The sequence below is a fragment of the Archocentrus centrarchus genome, chromosome 18, assembly GCF_007364275.1.
Source record: "Archocentrus centrarchus isolate MPI-CPG fArcCen1 chromosome 18, fArcCen1, whole genome shotgun sequence".
Taxonomy (NCBI): domain Eukaryota; kingdom Metazoa; phylum Chordata; class Actinopteri; order Cichliformes; family Cichlidae; genus Archocentrus; species Archocentrus centrarchus.
Window position 1 is genome coordinate 17,649,074 of NC_044363.1, and position 19,787 is coordinate 17,668,860.

The window sequence follows — 19,787 nt, forward strand, 5'->3', positions numbered from 1 at the left end:
ATCAGTCATTGTATAATGGGAACTGCTCCTGGATCCACTCTCCACCAGATGGTCTGCCTTCCAGCTGTGTTAATCAGGCTCACCCTTGGCTTCTCATTGAAACTTTTGATTCTTTGTGAACTGCCATCTCTTGTGTCCTCAGTGGAAACCTTGCTGTCTGAAGACCTTTTACACTACGTTCGCTAACCTCCTGTTCCCATAAGGTGGATCTCTGTCTCAAGATCCTTGCTGAAAATCTACCACTAACCTGCAACCCGCCTACACATCCTCCAATAGTACTCATTTCTTGGACAAAACCAGTATCTTACCCCGCCTCCCCCACGTTTTCATGGAATGCAAGTAAGTTCTCCTGCACACTGCACTTTTGCAAGAAAGACTGGACCACTGGATCAACTTCTGTATCCTCTCCTCCCAAGTGGACACCCATTGCCCTGACTTGGAAAGAACCACTCTGTTCCTTCCAATGCCCTCACAGTCAAGTAAATCTGTTAAAATGATCTTTGTGTCTCTATTGGTTCTGTGTTTGAGTTCAAAAGAATAACAACTGGCCTTTCAGCCATGGCAGCGTGACAAAGACATTGATCATAGTTGCAGTCAAAAATCAGAATGCAAGAAAATATTTGAAATTAAGGAATCTTACTTTGATCATATTAAAACTGACCATTGATTTGAGATGAGAGCACTTCAAGCTGATCATTCTGGTTAACAGCAGAATCTGCAGAAGTAAATTTTGTTGTCTTGCCCTGTGTTCTCCTAAAATGTTGTAACAGTTTGCAATTATTACACATCATCTTGTATTGCAAACTGAAGTTAAACTCAGATTTTAACCAAGTGAAAAAGTCTGACCGTTTGACTTGCTGATAAACCACGAGTGGGATTATAATCATTAAAATTCCACAAACAAAACCAATAATCAGCTGCACGTTGAAAGGAGACTTTGTAGGCCTGGATACTGCTGTAATAAAAATAAATAGAATAAATGGTTTATGTTGTGTACTTGGCATTCATTCTTTCCTAACTTGTGAAAACATCAATATAATAAAAAAAAAAAAAAATCCATCCATGATCACATAAAATACATACTCACCCTTTACTGATATCCAGCTCTGTGGTGACTCTTGTCCTGAGCACTGACACTTGTAAAAGCCTTCATGTGACTTTGACACTGCAGTGATATTCAGCTCCTGTCTGCTGTCATTGTTGATGAGATTATCATTTTGAAAGAAAAGCACATGGGAATTTACAACTGGGTTCCTCAGTTTGCAACTGAGAGTAACAGCTTCTCCCTCAGTAACTGGGTGGACCGGGCTCACAAGGGTAATATTCATTTCTGTAAAACAGCCAAGCAGTTTAAGTATTTAGTAAGACATTGAGAGAAAAAAAGCAGACATTATAATAATAATAATTTAGTAGTCTTTCAGAGGGTACTTCATGTAGTCTTGGTAGTCAACCATGGGGATCCATGTTTCCAGCTTAGCAATGAGCTCATCTTTCAGGTCATGTATGGAAAGTACAGTACAAGACAAAAAAGGGCAACTAAGGCTATTTAAAATAACACCACAACCATTAAAGCTTATCAGCTGGGGAGAAAATGAGGAACAGGTAGCACAAATGAGGCAGGGGAAGTAAAACTAAGTGCCAGACACAAGAACAGGAGGCTACCAAAATAAAATAAAAGTAGCTAAACTCAGAAACATACACACACACACACACACACATACACCTAACACATCACCCCAATCATTTTGGGTGGGAGGAGGGGGTAGGCGGGTCTTCCCACACTCAGGTTTCTTGCACCCTGCTGGGGGTAGGGACTGGCTAGTAGTTTAGGGCTGGGTTGGCTGCTTCTCTGGGGCGCCGCTGGCCCAGTGCTGATGCCCACTTGCCCACACTTAATGTCCATGTATGGTCCGTGTGTATGAGCATGGGTGTGTGACTGGTGTGTATATGTGTGTGTGACTGGTTTGTATGTGTGTGTGTGTGTGGACAGGTGGGCCTGGGTCTATGGCTTGTTGGGCCTTGGCCCCTGTGGGACACGTTTGCGGAGGGCAGGAGTTACCCCTGCCTACCGCTCCCCGCTGCTCCCCACTGATTGTCACTGGGATGTGGGTGCCTGAGGGTCCTGGGGTGCATGGCTGGATGTCTTGGCGTGGCTTCTGGCCTGCTCCCTTGGCGGCTGTGGCCTGTGGGTGGCTCGGGCCTCTTTTGCGTGTGTGTGTGTGGGGGGGGGGCAATTCCTGGGCACCTGGGGCCTCGGGGCTGCATTCTCAGCTCATATTGGGGGGGCCAGCCTGCTGGGGAGGTGGGCTGCTCATTGCCTCTGGCTCTCTGGGCCCTTGCCCGTTGACCGTGGGGGCTCCGTCTGGAGTCTTCTTCCTCTGGGGTGGTTGGTTGCCATTGGGATGTGTAGCCTCGAGTCTTCTGAGCTCCTGGTGGGCCGTGGATTACCCGGGGCCCCTGGGTCTTTCCCTGCCTGCCTCTGGATCCCGAAGGGGGTGGTTGTGGCTTCTTACCCTCATTATACAGTACGTTCCATGACAGAGGAACACATATACATTACTACAAACTACAGTAAGAGTGTGTGTGTGTGTGTGTGTGTGTGTGTGTGTGTGTGATAAAGGCTCAGCCACTTGCACTGTCGTGCACACCGTTCCACCAGTGGAACGCTGTAATAGTCATTGAAAAGTTAACTACCGTACTACACTATAATATGACATAACACAGGGCCTTGAGTAATGCACTATGACTTGGTCATTGCCATTCTGGCAACAGCAAATTTATAACGCCGTGTCTAAGAGTTAAAGTAGGTTCGTTGTGAATCGTCTTTTGAAAAACTGGCCGCCAATCCTTATAGCCTAAAAAATATACATTTTACTCAACTCCATTTTAAAAGCGAAATATGTTAAAGCAATCTATTTCATGATACTTTTTTCACACATTAGACCCGTATCCTAATTCATGATTGTTAGTATGCGGCTGCAAACGAGGAAAAGAAACACTCGAAGTTAAACAGATATTTCTTTATTGTTCAGGGCAGGCATATTTTATAGGCTATATAATGCGATTTTTTTCCCGGTTTCCCGTCTTAACGTTTCCCGGGAAACGGGAAATGGTTCTGATTGCATTTCCCGGGAATCCCGGATCCCGGGATTAAACCCTAGTAGAACCACAAAACTCAGGAAGAAAACAAAGGTGTTAGAAAAGCTTGCTGGAGGCAATTTTTAACTGTACAGAAAAAATACTGGCAAAAGAAGAGAAAGGTGAGGAATAAATCAATTTAATACTGTTTCTCTTCTTTACACATACATTACTGCTGTATTTTTTCAAAAATCTTATCTCACCAGCTAAAATATTTAACTGGTTAGTGTGAAGTAAGATGTGCTTAGAGTAGTATTCAGTAACTATAAAGGATATGTAAAACAACATCAGAATGAAGATGGGAAAGGCGTAAAACACTTACTTTGAAAAGTGATGTTGACAGCGTTGCTGAACTGACCCAGTTTAGACTCACACCAGTACACGGCTGGATTATTGGTAACATTTCTGATCACACAGGTGGATCCATTCATTGTTCCCCAGGAGGAACAGTTTCCAAGGTGGTCTGCTTTAGTAACCCTCTGAACTCTCCACTCAGAAGCGTTTCCCTCACAGCGCAGTGAGACAGACTCATCAGAGAAGTGCTGCACTTGGTCAGGAAACACTTTGATTGTTGCAGATGCTGAATGAGGATCTTAGAAACAAGATGCAATGTGGGGTCAAAACAAGCAACAAGAGATTATGAAATTAGGGAAATAAATACTTCTTGAAATAACTGTGTTAACAGAAACTGTATTATTGATTGTTATGCATTATGGCAATATTACATTCATCACACCTACCCCCAGACCAAACAAATACAGGTTTGCTGTACTGAGTGTAATTCATCGGCTCTCCTCTTCCAGCTCTACATGCATATCCTGCTGTATGCTTCTGTCCATGAACAATGAAGGAACCCTGTGCGGTTCCATTGCTGTCACCAGGTAGCAGCTTATACTTGTAGTTGCTTGAATTTCTGAAAAGAACCCGAAACCAGAAGAACCTCCATTCTACAGACCAGTTTGTAACACTGCAGTTCAGAGTCACTGAGGCTCCAGGACTCAGCCATGATGAAGACACACTGAGAACAGGTTTGGGTTTATCTGTCGGAATAAACATATTCTCTAATGTAGCCATCCTGTAGAATAGTTATATCCTGGATTTGCTTTATTTTACTTTAAAAACACTCAATCAGATAATGCACCATCATCATGGATACTCGTGTTCAGCGCTGTAATGTAGGAATTTTATACTTGTAAACATTAGTGGCCTGCGTTGTATAGCTTTGTATTTCTTTTGTATGTTATAAGACATTAACATAAATGAGAACTGGTAAGTTCTGTGTAGCACCGGTGTCACACCGCTAACTGCGCCACTGGACCAGTTCTAGGCTCTAAGGAGTGGGGAGCAAGAATAACACCACCAGAGACCGCTGCTTTAAGTGGAACAGGCCGGCAATTTACTGAATGCAAAAACACACACATAAAATACAATACATGAAACAAAAATTACCCTGCGGGTTCTTAATAAGGAGGCAAATATAATTGAAAAGGAAAAAAAATAAAGAGTATGTCACTCTTTCTTTTTGCTCTTTAGTTTACCTAGCTTTTTTCAATAAGACTAATTTGAGTTAGTTAAACCAGTCTTTTTTTTCCTAGGTTGCATCTATTTTAAGATTCCTATTTTTCTTCCTGAGTTAACTCAATCTCCTTTCTTTTAGAGGTAAGAAAAATACCTTCAAACACAATTAAATCAAAGTGGACCACAACTATTCAAATCACATTCAGACACATAAACATATGAAAATCAAAGTATGGCACTTTAAATTCAAGTTCAAGTCAAAATGTAAATTCAGGTACTCAGTTCAGTGAAAAGCTTCAGTTTGACTCAGTCCAAAAAGGATAATAATTCAATCAGTTCTCAGTTCTGGTCAGTTCAGTTCGAACTAGTTCCTGATATTCCTACCGCTCCGGCAGCGAATTTCCACACGCAGGAGAATCCCTCCCTAATGCGATGGAGAAGATGAATTGAAGGTCTGGGTCTGGCTCGCCATCTTGAATCCCGTCTGTGAATGTGCACGTCGCACACGGCAAACCAATCCTCGCTCCGACCGAGCTTCCAACCAAGCAAAAAACCTGACCAAACCCGATGTAGCTTAGTTCTCATAAAATCCCTGTCAGTTCCCGACCAGGTAGATTATGTTTTTTTCACCATAATATTAACTTTTTCCTGTTAATTAATCACCGCTCTTCTCTCCGACTCCTCCTCTGCTCTCTCCCTCCGGTCTGTGTACTGCAGCGTCACTCAGGTGCTGCGTCTGTAACGCTGGTTCCTTAAAGGGGCAGTGACGTTATTTTCTGTCTGCAGACTTTTAATCAACTGTTTATTCTTTTTTATGTCAGATTTTAACATGGGTTACATCCTCCCCTCTTTACCTAATGCACGTCCCTGTGCATTTTGAATTTATACTGTCATAACTCTAGGAGTTTTTGGAAAGCTAGGTTCTTCAAGAGAATCTGTAAACACATCACTCAAGGTTTGAAATAAAGACTGAACTATTGTAACCAACGGGTTTCCTAGCTCAGGATAAGTCAGTCTTTTAGTCGGTTTTCTGTCTCTGACAGGTCTTCCCGAACAGTCACTTTCATTTTGGTTGTCCGTTTGACCCAGATCACTTGTGTTTTCTTTGCTCTCCTGAGCAGGTTGAGTAGAAGGATGGACATTATCCAGGTCTTTCTCAGGTAGGCTTCCAATTTCCTGTTCAGCGATTGAGTTTCTCTCTTCAGGATCAGGTAGGTCTTTCTCTTCAGTATCAGGTAAGCCTAAATCATAAGTTTCTACTGGAGGATCTTCAGGGAAAGCTTTGGCTACGTCTGAAGGATCTTGCTCAACAGCAGTCAAGTCAGGTTCTGGTTCATTCCTTTCAGGTAAGTATTCCGTAGGTTCTGAAGTCAGGTTGAAACCTAGTGTTTCCACTCTTAGGTTTCTGTGATAGTGATATCCCTCAGAATCAGATTGGGATTCATCCCCATCAGCTCCATTTGATGTGTCATTTTTAGAATGTTGTCGAGTTCTTGGTCGCCTTACTGCTTTTGGTGGGTTAGTTTCGCTTTCGACCGGGGTCGCAGGAAGGAAACCACATGGCAGCAGGAGGTCACGATGAAGAGTTCTTTGCGGACCGTCTCTTGTCTCAGGTTTCACAACATACACTGGGATGTCTCCGGACTGTCTCAGGACAACATACACGTCGGACTCCCACCTGTCAGCTAACTTGTGCTTGCCTCTGAGACGGACATTTCGAACCAAGACTCTGTCGCCTTCTTTCAAGGTGGAGTTAACAACATGCTTGTCAAACCTTGCTTTGTTGCGATTGGCTGTCTTTTTAGCATTCTCAGTTGCTACTCTGTAACTGTCTTCAAGTTGAGATTTCAGGTTGCGGACATATTGCGAGTGAGAGCCTGGCTGATGATTGACTGGTAGACCAAAGGCTAGGTCAACTGGCAGTCTCGGCTGACGCCCGAACATTAACTCGTAGGGGGTAAAGCCGGTTGTCTCGTTCTTAGTACAATTATAAGCGTGTACTAACGGCCTGACATACTCACGCCAGTGACTCTTCTTCTGGTTTTCAAGGGTGCCCAACATGTTGAGCAGGGTCCTGTTGAAGCGTTCTACAGGGTTCCCTCTCGGATGGTAAGGCGTGGTTCTTATCTTTTGAGTGCCAATGAGCTCACACAGTTCTTTTATTGTTTGAGACTCAAAGTCAGGACCTTGGTCACTGTGGAGTCTTTCAGGAATGCCATAATGAACGAAAAAGTGGTCCCACAAGGTCTTGGCCACTGTCCTGGCTTTCTGATTTGGGGTGGGGACTGCCACTGCATATTTCGTAAAATGGTCGGTAATGACCAAAATGTCTTTTGTGTTACTTGAGTCCGGCTCCACACTGAGAAAATCCATGCACACGAGTTCAAGTGGTCTTGTAGCCACGATGTTGATGAGTGGTGCCGCTTTCTCGGGCATGGTCTTACGTCGTATGCAACGGTTGCAGTTTCTGACTTTATTTTCCACCTCAGTTGACATTTTGGGCCAATAGAATCGCTTCCGGACAAGATCTAGCGTGCGCTCTGTGCCCATATGGCCCATGTCGTCGTGGAGGCTCTCGAGGACTACGGATCTCAGGGCTTCAGGGAGTACAAGCTGGTAGTGAGTCTGAGCACCCTCTTGTCGCCTGCGATACAAAACACCATTTGAGACCTCCAGTTTGTTCCACTCCCTCAATAAGAGACCAAGCTCAGGAAGTTCTTTCCTCAAGGAGGGTGGAGGTTTCTCTCCTGACTCCACTTGCCTGATGACTTCACCAATGCAGGGATCAGCATTTTGTTTGTCTCTTAGTTCAGCTGGTGCTAATGGTGGAATGACAGGTAAGCCACCAAGCTGATCCTCCTCTTCAAAGCTTTGAGGGAGAGCCTTTGGGTGGTGGGCAAGTGACACAACCAAGGCGGTGCTGGGTGATGTTTCCCCAGGGTGATTGTTGATTACTTCATGGACCAAATGCTTCTCACAGATGGCTTTGATGGTGCTTTCATTCAGGTGTGCATAACCAGCCTCTGACAAGTGTCTTTTTGTGAATTGTTGTATTCTCTCCAACTCTTTTTGTGATGATGTGTCATCAGGTACTCTGCCGTGAGGACGTCTGGACAGTCCGTCCGCGTCCTGGTTCTGCTTACCGGCTCTGTACTGTAGCTGGAAATCGAACGTTGACAGAGCGGCCAACCATCTGTAGCTCGTGGCGTCGAGCTTAGCTGAGGTAAGAATGTATGTTAATGGATTGCTATCTGTGACAGCAAGGAATGTGTTTCCGTACAGGTAATCCTGGAATTTCTCTGTTACTGCCCATTTAAGGGCGAGAAATTCTAATTTGTGAGCGGGATACCTGGACTCACACCTCGACAGACCTCGGCTCGCATAAGCAATGACGCGCTTCTGTCCCTGTTGCTCCTGGTAGAGAGCAGTGCCGAGGCCCGACGTGCTTGCATCTGTATGTAAAATGTAGGAGAGCTTAGGGTCAGCAAACCCGAGGATGGGTGCGGTTGTCAGCTTTTCGATTATAGTGTCGAACGCTGTTTGGCAAGCAGGTGTCCATCTGTCACCAAAGACGTCCTTTGGATTGAAATACTTCTCAGGGTTCACTGTGGTTTTAGCGTGCTTTCTTAGTGGTGGATAGCCAGCAGTGAGCTCGTTAAGTGGCTTCACGATCTTAGAATAGTCTTTAATGAACCGGCGGTAGTAACCGCAGAAACCCAGGAAGATTCTTAGCTCCTTCAAGTTGTTTGGTTTTGGCCAGGTTTTTAGTGCTGCTAATTTGTCAGGATCGGTCTCAATGCCCTTTTGAGACACAATGTGCCCGAGGTACTTTACAGAAGTTTGGTAGAACTTGCATTTCCCTGGTGACAGTTTCAAGCCAAACTCTTTCAATCGGTTGAGCACGTGCATCAACCTCTCCTCGTGCTCCTCCAATGTAGAGGAGAAGACGATGAGGTCATCCAGAAAAACTAGGACTTGCTTCAAGTTCAACTCTCCCATACAACGCTCCATGAGTCTCTGGAACGTGCTAGGGGCATTGGTTATCTCCTGAGGCATTCTGTTGAACTCGAAGAATCCTAGAGGGCAGACGAATGCGGTTTTGTGTTTGTCTGCCTCCTCCATCTCTATTTGATAGAAGCCCGATTTGAGATCGAGCACCGAGAACCATCTGGACCCGGTCAATGCTGAGAAGGACTCTTCCAGATTGGGTAAGGCATATGAATCCTTTACCGTTTGTGCATTCAATTTTCTGTAATCTATGCAGAGTCTGACATCGCCATTCCTTTTCCTGACGACTACGATCGGCGAGGAGAAAGGTGACTCTGATTCACGGATGACTTCTGCATCGAGGAGTTGCTGGAGATGGGTATGCACAGCTTCTATGTCCTGCGGATGTATAGGTCTTGGCCTGTGTTTGAATGGTGTCTCGTCACCGAGAGTTATATGGTGTTTGATTTTGTCAGTGCGGCCAAAGTCAAGCTCGTGCATTGCAAACACCTCTGGCATGGAATTCAACTTCTCTTTTATCCTCTCCTTCCACTCGTTGGGTACAGGAGAATCAGTAAAGTCAAAGTCGAGATTTGGTTTTTTGTCAGATTTTGTAGGAGAGTCTGAGTCAGGGGTCTTGACAGGTTGAACACTCTTGACAGCGTGTATCTCTGCTATCACAGCTTTTGGGGGCAGAGTGACGTCATGCTGTGACTCATTTCTGAGTATGACTGGTATGCAGCGTGATGGCTTTGGTGGTAGACTTACCAGGCTATCTGTCACCAGGATGCCACCAGGCAGGGACAATGACTTTGGTGACTCCACCATCACCCACTTTCCAACACCAGATGTTGTGCAGCTCACTGATCCTTGAAGGACCTTAGTCTGTCCAGCTGAAATGGTCTCGAGGTCCCTACTATGAAGCCTCACCACTCCCAGGCTGGAATCAACAGACTGTTTTTTCCGGATTTCAAGGGTCTTTAAGACGACTTTGTAGCCATAAGGAAGAGACTCAAAGTTCTGAGGTGCGATCTCTGCATACTTTTCATAGAGAACATCCAAAGTATTTGTGCCTATAAGCACTGATGACAATGTGGAGCGCATGTCAGGTACAACCAAGACCAGCGTAGGTACCTCGATGTCGACTCCAAGCAAGTTCTTTGGGAATCTGATGGTGGCCTCAACATAGCCAAGGTAAGGGACGCTTTGACCGTTGGCTCCTTCCACTTCAAGCAAGTCGTTCAAGGAATTGAGAGGCAAGTGAGACAGGTTCTCTAGATAGAAAGAGTTGGGGATCGTTGTTACTTGGGATCCTGAATCCAACAAGCAACTACAGTCTTTGTCAGCTATGGTCACTTGTGCGGTGCACTTGGCTCCAATCAGACCTTTTGGCAAAGTCACTGACTGTCTTTGTGTGTGAGAGTACACATGGGCTCTGTAAAACTCCTTTCTGGGACACTTTGCCTGTGCTCCAGTCCCCGTTTGTCCCACAACCGGAACTGGGTCTAGTTTAAAGGATCAGGCTTTGAAGTGCCATGTTGACTGTCCCATGCTAACTGCTTTTCTTTTAGCTGCTTCCTCTTCTCAGCCACAAGAGATGGGTTCGGCTCACTTTCACACTGAGGTTTAATGTGCCCATCCTCTCCACATCTAAAGCAATACCAGGGCCTTGGTCTATTGCTTGTGCTGTTGTTTGCACCTCGGCTGTGGGGCTGCAGCCTTTGAGATGTGTGAGTGATAGCTGGGGAATGTGTGTTAGCTGTTGGGGGAGCTAGTGGTCTGGTAGCTGATTTAGCTTTTCTACTGTCTTTCTGTGTGATACATGTGAGCTGGGACTGTAGATCAGCTATTTGTTTCTTTAAGCCTTGGATTTCAGACCTGTGATCAGGAGCTGGCTGAGATGAGCTGCAGTCTTCTTCACCCTGCACATAAACACCTTGATAATGAGAAGACACTCTTGGCTTTGAAACATTGAAGTGCTGTTTCATGCGTGAAGCTTTGGAAGAACGTTTATCTTCTGCTGTGCGGAGTAACAGGAGAAGTTCAGCAAAGGTAGGTGGATCCTGCTTCTTCTGTTCTAGCTGGAGTTCAGCTATCAAGTTGTTATCCCAGCAGCCCCTGACAAACTGCTTAAGAAGATGCCGGTCAAGGTCGCTTGCAGTTACACCTCCCCTTCTGAGGGTGGTGCTCAGCATCACCTGCAGCCGTTGTAGATAAGCTGAGGGTTTCTCACCATTATCCTGCATTGTGTTGAGATACTTTGCAAAGAGGTCGTCTCCATCTTCGACTGTGCTGAAAGCAGAGTCTAAGATCTCTAAGTACACACTAAGAGGAGAATCAGGTGTCAGGTGCTTCACAATATCAATGGCGGGTGATAAGAGACTTTCAAGAAGCTTTCGTGACTTGTAAATATCAGACTGTGTTGTGTCTTTAAGAAGAAGTTCCACATTGGAGCGCCATGTCTCATAATCCACTTCACTGTTGGGACGTGGGACACGCCCAGAGAAGGGTCTGAGACTCAAGGAAGTGTGCACCTGCAGAGCAGAGTCTTCATTTCTCACTATGTGCTCAACAACTACTTTTTGTATGTCAGGTGGATTGACGTCAGAAAGTTTCAGAGCAGGCAGTGTCTTTTCCTTAGATGATGTCGACGGTGGGGACCAATGATGTTGAACATGCTGCTGTGGGGTCATACTGGGCAGGGAGCTTACCTGCGCAGCATTTTCAGGAGCATGTTGCTCTGGGGTATCAGGTGAGTGATCTAGATCGACAGTCTCACTGATGAGGGAGAGCTCCTCTCTGAGGACAGCTGCAAAGTCTTTACCAGTCTGTTTTGCAATGTCCTTTAACTCTGAAAGGTAAGTCTGTGTAGCCGTCTTGCTAGCTACAGGTGTGTAAACATTAGCTAGGGCTCTGATGTGGTAGGTGACGTCAGTCTTAGTCTTACTGTTAAGCCTGTATGGCAATGAAGGTAAGAGAGATTGCACAGCTGTACCACACACATACTCTACGATAACCTGTTTGGCTGAATCTGGTTCAGTGAGATCCACTGGGATTACTCTTTGAACGGAACCATATTGTTTCAGGAAGTCACTTAGTTCGTCATCAGTTTCTGTATCGGTCATGCCGCTAACTATGACTGAGTTAGGGATTTTTACACTACTGGTTTGAACGACATCCATTTTTTTCTTTTTTTTTTCTGATAACAATATTATACGGTCTCTGGTTTCTAGTTTAAATGCTTTAAGCCACTCCTGGCTGGCTCGCCACGTTTGTAGCACCGGTGTCACACCGCTAACTGCGCCACTGGACCAGTTCTAGGCTCTAAGGAGTGGGGAGCAAGAATAACACCACCAGAGACCGCTGCTTTAAGTGGAACAGGCCGGCAATTTACTGAATGCAAAAACACACACATAAAATACAATACATAAAACAAAAATTACCCTGCAGGTTCTTAATAAGGAGGCAAATATAATTGAAAAGGAAAAAAAATAAAGAGTATGTCACTCTTTCTTTTTGCTCTTTAGTTTACCTAGCTTTTTTCAATAAGACTAATTTGAGTTAGTTAAACCAGTCTTTTTTTTCCTAGGTTGCATCTATTTTAAGATTCCTATTTTTCTTCCTGAGTTAACTCAATCTCCTTTCTTTTAGAGGTAAGAAAAATACCTTCAAACACAATTAAATCAAAGTGGACCACAACTATTCAAATCACATTCAGACACATAAACATATGAAAATCAAAGTATGGCACTTTAAATTCAAGTTCAAGTCAAAATGTAAATTCAGGTACTCAGTTCAGTGAAAAGCTTCAGTTTGACTCAGTCCAAAAAGGATAATAATTCAATCAGTTCTCAGTTCTGGTCAGTTCAGTTCGAACTAGTTCCTGATATTCCTACCGCTCCGGCAGCGAATTACCACACGCAGGAGAATCCCTCCCTAATGCGATGGAGAAGATGAATTGAAGGTCTGGGTCTGGCTCGCCATCTTGAATCCCGTCTGTGAATGTGCACGTCGCACACGGCAAACCAATCCTCGCTCCGACCGAGCTTCCAACCAAGCAAAAAACCTGACCAAACCCGATGTAGCTTAGTTCTCATAAAATCCCTGTCAGTTCCCGACCAGGTAGATTATGTTTTTTTCACCATAATATTAACTTTTTCCTGTTAATTAATCACCGCTCTTCTCTCCGACTCCTCCTCTGCTCTCTCCCTCCGGTCTGTGTACTGCAGCGTCACTCAGGTGCTGCGTCTGTAACGCTGGTTCCTTAAAGGGGCAGTGACGTTATTTTCTGTCTGCAGACTTTTAATCAACTGTTTATTCTTTTTTATGTCAGATTTTAACATGGGTTACATCTGTTTCTATTGCATATTTTTGACTTACCCATTACAGTGAGAGTGATGTTGTTACTGGCTTTTGTAATACCTTCGTGATGGCCAGTGCAGTGGTATGTATCTGTAGACATGTTCATTACATTAAGTGACCAGGACTTTTTGTTTCTCTGGGAACCAAGTTGTACAGCATTTCTGTAGAAATTGGCTTAATTTTTAGTCTAGCAGCTGAAACCAAACAGAAAAGACGAATAACTGTGGAAGAAAAACTGCTAGCAAATACTTTGTTCATAATTATTACTAAAAACTAGATGAAAGTTACTAAAATGATTCAAAACTAGGCAATGAATACTTGCCCACACAACCAAACTGATGATGCAATATTACTCAGTGGTTCCTCCTAAGTATTTGGATATTTCTTCACTAGTTCATGTCATTTTTATCCCCTTAAGTAACACTACGTTTTGTCAGTTTCTTCACTCACTCTTTGGTAACTATGCCAGTTTTGTGTTCCTGTCATGCATGTCATGCATTTCCAAAGAAACTGCTCAAGCATTAAAGATGAGTTGAAAAATGTCATTAGCACAACACACATTTATTTGTGTTAAAGAAATGCCTAGAGTGCCTAGATGTGGCTGATGGTACTCATGTGTGTTATAGATCTATCTGGAGCAATGAAACAGTAAAAAAACAGAAAGTGTGCAATCACCTTGTACGGCTCCACAACAGAGGTGCGTGTTCAGCACTGAAACAAAAATTAATACTTTATCAAATGTTATAAAATTGATGTAAATTGTTCAAATTTGAATAAACAAATGCAATTAAAACCTGCTGGTGTTTTACTGATGGCAGCATTGTGTTTAATAAACGATGTCACTACAAAGATAAGCATGCACCAGGTAACCTGCACTAACAAAAGCGGGATCCCCAACTCTAAACGAAGTTGATGAAATACCAAATTATCTGTTCTCAAAGAAACTGACACAATGTAAATATTCAGTGTACTCACAAAATAACCCCAACACACAGAAGAAAGCATGCCCCATCCTCACATCCAGCACTGAAAACTGTGTCTGTGTACTTCTGACAAATATTTCCACCTTGATGCTCAGAAGTATATGAGCAGGGCAGAAAACAGAACTGTGGGTGAAACAAAGCTGCATCTCTTATCAGCATGAGCTCATTTGCTTTCTTTGAAACGCCTTTCTCACCACAGACCACCTTTCTTGCCTTTCCTGTTTCAAAAAAAGCTCTCATAACTGCAGTTATATTGACCTTCACTTCCTCCTGAAGAAACAAATGCTTGAGTTTGTGATCTCTGTCAACACAATAATGATAAACAGTAACGTAGGAATGGAGAATGGTTTTAAAACGACAGGAGGATTCAGGTTTTATTTCATGTCTAATTGTTGGCTTGATAGTTATGTTGCTGTCACAGCATAAAATTCAACAGTGTTATCATCATAATCTGTTCACACATTGAATTGTTGACTGGTACATATTTAGCACAACATGAGGAAATGGAGGAGATGACTAAATTTCACACCCTGCAGAAAAAAGACATACAAAGAGAACACAAAGCATTTGCAAGATGGTATAGGAATATATTTTTCAGCATTAAACCATCACAGGCTCATTGCAACATAACTAAGGGATGATTGAGGGTCACCTGATGCAGCCCTAACTACAACTTGTTCATAAAGGTAAGTTTCAAGCCTAATCTTAAAAACAGAGAGGGTGTCTTTTTCCTGAATCCAAAATGGGAGCTGGGGGGCCTGAAAGCTCAAGGCTCTGCCTCCCATTCCACTCTTAAAAGTATCCTAGGAACCACGAGCAAGCCAGCAGTCTGAGAGCAAAGTGCTCTACTGAGGTGATACGGTACTATGAGGTCTTTAAGATAAGATGGAGTGTCACAGTGCATGTGGGCTGTGTGGCGTGTGTGGAGGTGAGGACACAAATGCAGGTCGTAGGAGCAGGCAGTCATAAAGCAACAAAAATAATCCTTTACTGTGGCTGAAACCAAAAAAGAACAAACAAGGCAGGGGATTAAAAAAGAAAACCCTGAACTGGGAAAACTAACTTGAAACACTAGGAGCACAACAGGAGCAGAAACACAGCCAACAAAGCATGGACACGTCCTGTGAGATGGTCACTCCCAGGTATTTGAAAGTGTCCACTCTTTCCACCTCAGCACCACTGATGAGAAGTGGATGGTAGTCCCTCTGCTGCGTCCCGCTGAAATCCACAATCAGTTATTTAGTTTTGTTGATGTTAAGCAGAAGGTGGATCTCCTGGCAGGACACCTCCCTCCTGTAGGCTGTTTCTTAATTGTGGGAGATCATTCCCACAACAGCCGTGTCGTCAGCAAACTTTATGATGACGTTGGACTCTGATGTGGCCTCGCAGTCATGGGGTACCATGTGTGCAGCAGAGGGCTGAGCACACAACCCTGGGGGGGGATCCAGTGTTGAGGGTGAGGGAGGATGAGGTGAGGTGACCCACTCATGAAACCTGTGGCTGCTGGTCAGAAAGCTGTGAACACACCTGCACAGGGATTGGCCCAGGCTCAGATCCAGCAGCTTAGAGACCAGCCTGGAGGGGACTATAGTTGTTAGAATAGATAAACCTTTAACTGTTTTTCTATGTATCATAATGTGTTCATCATAAACATGCACATGACCATCAGATTGTAAGCACAAAACATACTCATACACACCCGGACCCTCCAGGTGAGGAAAGCAGGTAACGCCTCTTTCCTGACGTCACACACACATACACACACCCCCACACACCCACGTGATGCCAAAATAAAAGAGCCGGCAGGAAGAAGGAAGTCAGACTCTCTTTCAGACACGCAAATGGGTGTGAGCTGACTGAGACTCTCCCTGCAGGTAAAAAGATCAACTACGGGTTTCTGTGTCTTTCTTTATTCAACGGTGGTCCGAACCTAACAATAGTGTTAAATGCTGAGCTGTAATCTACAAACAGCACTCTCACATAGTTCTGCTTACCAGTGTCCACATGGGAAAGGAGGAGGAGGAAGGGTATGGCGTTGTCTGTGGATCTGTCTGGCTGGTATGCAAGCTGTAGTGGCAGGGGCGCAGCTATATAATTTCTGAGGTGTATGCGGACACATTTTTAAAGGCGCCCCCCCAACCCTAGCCAGAAATTTCATCTGCATATTTTAACTTCCGTACTGCAGTTTTTCTCTATGTCACGTGTGTAAGACTCAAGGCCTGCGGGCTACTTCCGGCCCACGTTCTAATTTTATACGGCCAGCAAGATGTTTCATATAGCTATTATTAATAGCCAGTGGGTAAATGTGCTCCCACCACTTATACTACAAATCCCACTCACAGCAACAGCTGCCGGCAGGCCAAGAACTGTGCACCAGTTTTCTGTATTGCCGATTGATCAGTGATCAGCGGATAAAACATCAGTCAGCACTTTTTACAGTGACACAGGTGCGATGAGCTGCCTCAGGAAATCTGTCACTTCATAGAAATTTAAGGAAACGGCACCAAACAATCGCACAAACCAAACCAAACCAAACCACAATAGTGTGATTACCACCAGATTGTGGTTATAGTGATCCTTCTGGTGACTACAGCTGAAGTAAGGAAAAAATAACAGCTGCCATTCTCTGCTTAGTGAGTAAAACCACACAGACAATGGAGGCGTGGAAAAAACTTGTCAGCGATGATCCACTCCTGTTAAATCATGCCTGAAATTTTCATTTGATCTTCGTTTTTCTTCTTACTTCTCCTCATTCATGCTGGTTGTCATTTCCATTTCTGTAGCCGCGAAATCAAGTGCGCGCATGACCTTAGGGACATCAAACGTGCACATTGTGAACTTTCCCTGCTGTGGTAGATTGTAAATTGCAGTGAAATAATAAAGGTGCAAGCAGCGATAAAAGCAGCGATCTAGCCGGTGTGGAGTCCGCGGGGCTCCTGTTTGCTAAATGCAGAGATAGCAGAGCTCCGAAAGTGAAGCGGTGAAATCCTCAGCCCGACTAAAGGGCATCTCAGACCAGTGCTAGCTGAACACTGCGCGCGCACACACACACACACACACACACACCATCCGCATCCTCTCAACATTTACTGTGTTCATGTGTGCAGATCACTTATTCATGGACTTATAAAATACAAGACTTCTATGACATAACTTACGACTGTCTTGGGGACAGGAGGAGGGGAGGTGAAGGAGCGCGGGGGCGCCTAATCAGCGCCGCGCCTCTGTTATTGACCATGTCATATGCACAGGTGTTAAATACAGAAAATGCAACTACAGAAATATTTTCCCACATCGTTTTGGCGCCCCCCTCTTGTGCGGCGCCCCTATGCATTGCATATAGTGCATACCCCCTTTTTGCGCCACTGTGTAGTGGGATGAGGATGGTGGGCAGTGAGGAGGTGATGAACGTCTTGATGAGTCTCTCAAAATATTTCATCACCACAGAGGTGAGTGCTATGGGCCTGCAGTCATTGGGGCTGCTGGGGTGTGCTAGTATGGTATGACACAGTGAGTGTCTCTGCCCCTCTGACTGGGAGTGCAGTGAGCTCTCTGCTCCGCAACTCAAACAAACAAGTTGTTAAGTACAGCAAAGGCATTTCTGTGTCTAAGTATGTAAATACAAAAAATGATTTTCAATTTCTTTGTGTGTTAGTGCACTTTTTAGCTACTTCCTGTAGTTACTGTGGATTTCTTCCATACATATTATTCAAATTAGTGTTATGAAGATTCTATTGAGATATAATAAGTTGGAATATTTCACAAGAATGTACTACAGCATGTATATATGTAAAGATATGATCTGGCAGACTTGTTCTATTTTCATAAAGGGTTCATTTGTACTTGCATGATGGATGTGAATGAAACTCGTAACCCTGAACTAAATAAAATTGTACCAAAATAACTTGTGGTGGATTTATGGTGGTAGTAAGCCTTCAGAAAAGACTTACTCCCTTAATATTTATAGGTTTGGAAAAATAACCTATCCTTTGGCCTTCAGTACTCTGCTTATTGGACATCAAATACAATTGTGTTAGTGATTTCAGTGCATCTTTGTGAGTTGGATTGATATGCTGATATGATCACTTTTATATACATGTGAGTTGACATTTAATAATTCAAACTAGCAGCCATTGTTTTTCTCAGCCTCCACTCATTTATCACATAAGCTTTAATATAGCTTATGTGAAAGTTCAGTAATTAAGATTTGTATGCATTTGGGCATGAAGGCAAGACACAAAGAGAACCATGGGTGAAAAGAAGACACGTGTGATCAGTACTGGGAGGGTTTGATCAGGTGCTAGGTCTCTCTCCTGACATTTGATGTTGTCAGGCTTTCTCACACACCTCAAACCAACACTGAGGAAGCAAATAAATAAATACTTATTGTTCTGCCAACTGAATGAACCCAAACTTACACAAAAGCACCATCACAAAATATATTAGCTTATTAACTTTCAAATACTGCAAAACTTCAGCACACACCAAACTTTGAGCAGACTTAATCCAAATCTAGTCCATTTCATTTTTATTTTTTGCCCTTTCATTCCCCCAAAGTTCACTTCCTTTGCTTTCTCTTTACAGTATGTACAAATACAGAACCAAACAGCTCTTCTTATAAGAGCTTTTCTGCATTTCAAAGAAAATAAGCTCTGTACAACACAAAAGACCCACTGTCACAGCGCCAGCCCAAGCCCCCCCCCCCCCCCCCCCCCCCCCACACACACACACACACACACACACTTCATTGTCACCTGAACCTAACCGTTACTAATGCTGAAGGGTTGATGCTGAAAATGATTTTTTGGGGATGCATTGCTGTTTCAGCCTCATGTACATAAGCCCATTGAAAAACAATGTATTTCAGTATGACTCACATTGTAAAACTATGTCATGTCCATGTCATTGAGGTGGGTGGGACAAGTATCAATGCATGGCATATCCAATCTAGTGGACATAGACTTTTTTAGGAAAAATGTGATAAGGAAATGTGTGATTTAGGGTCTTTGATCTGCTTTTGGAAATTTTGGACATGCTCTTTTCATCCAAAAGATGGGTATTTTTACATAATTATGCAAATGCACCTAAATACAGACAAGTAAATAAGCCATTTGTAATATATAAATAGTAATTATTCAGCATACAGAATTGCTGAGCATCAATGGAATAATATTGAATACAAGCGGTCAGCAATTGGGCCCAGTGCTACAAGAAGTGCCATAAAGATGTTATTACACTGTTATACCACAAAAAGGTGTAGCAGTATCCTAAGACCACAATGAGGCATAAAAGTGATGTCCACTAGTCTATCCATGCAACCTGACCACAATGTGAAAACAACAAAATGCTGCCACCACAGGAACAGTGACTAAACAAATCCACAGTTATGTCTAAACATGCATGCATGAATAAAAGCCAAGATATCCTCAGCTGGTATGTCCACTGAACCTTGGAAATATTTAATAGTCCTGACATACAAGTGTCACAATTAGGTGTGTGGCTGTGTGGCAAGTAGGATAAGCACCCAAACACAGGAAATACAGACCAAATCTGGCGCCGGGGGGGCTATAGGGGGTGCTATAGCTCCCCCTGGAAAAGTCATAGCACTCCCAAGAAAATAGCACCCAAACACAGGAAATAAAGAAAATATATAAAGGAAATATATAAGCATGAGGTAATCTGGGAGCAGAAAATAGCTTGTGTCTGTGTGTGTCGAGAACTGAAGTAACAGACGATCCCCCCTAATCTTCTCATTTTCCTCCTCTCTGCAGAGGGAGAGGTCGTTTCTGTGACATTTCA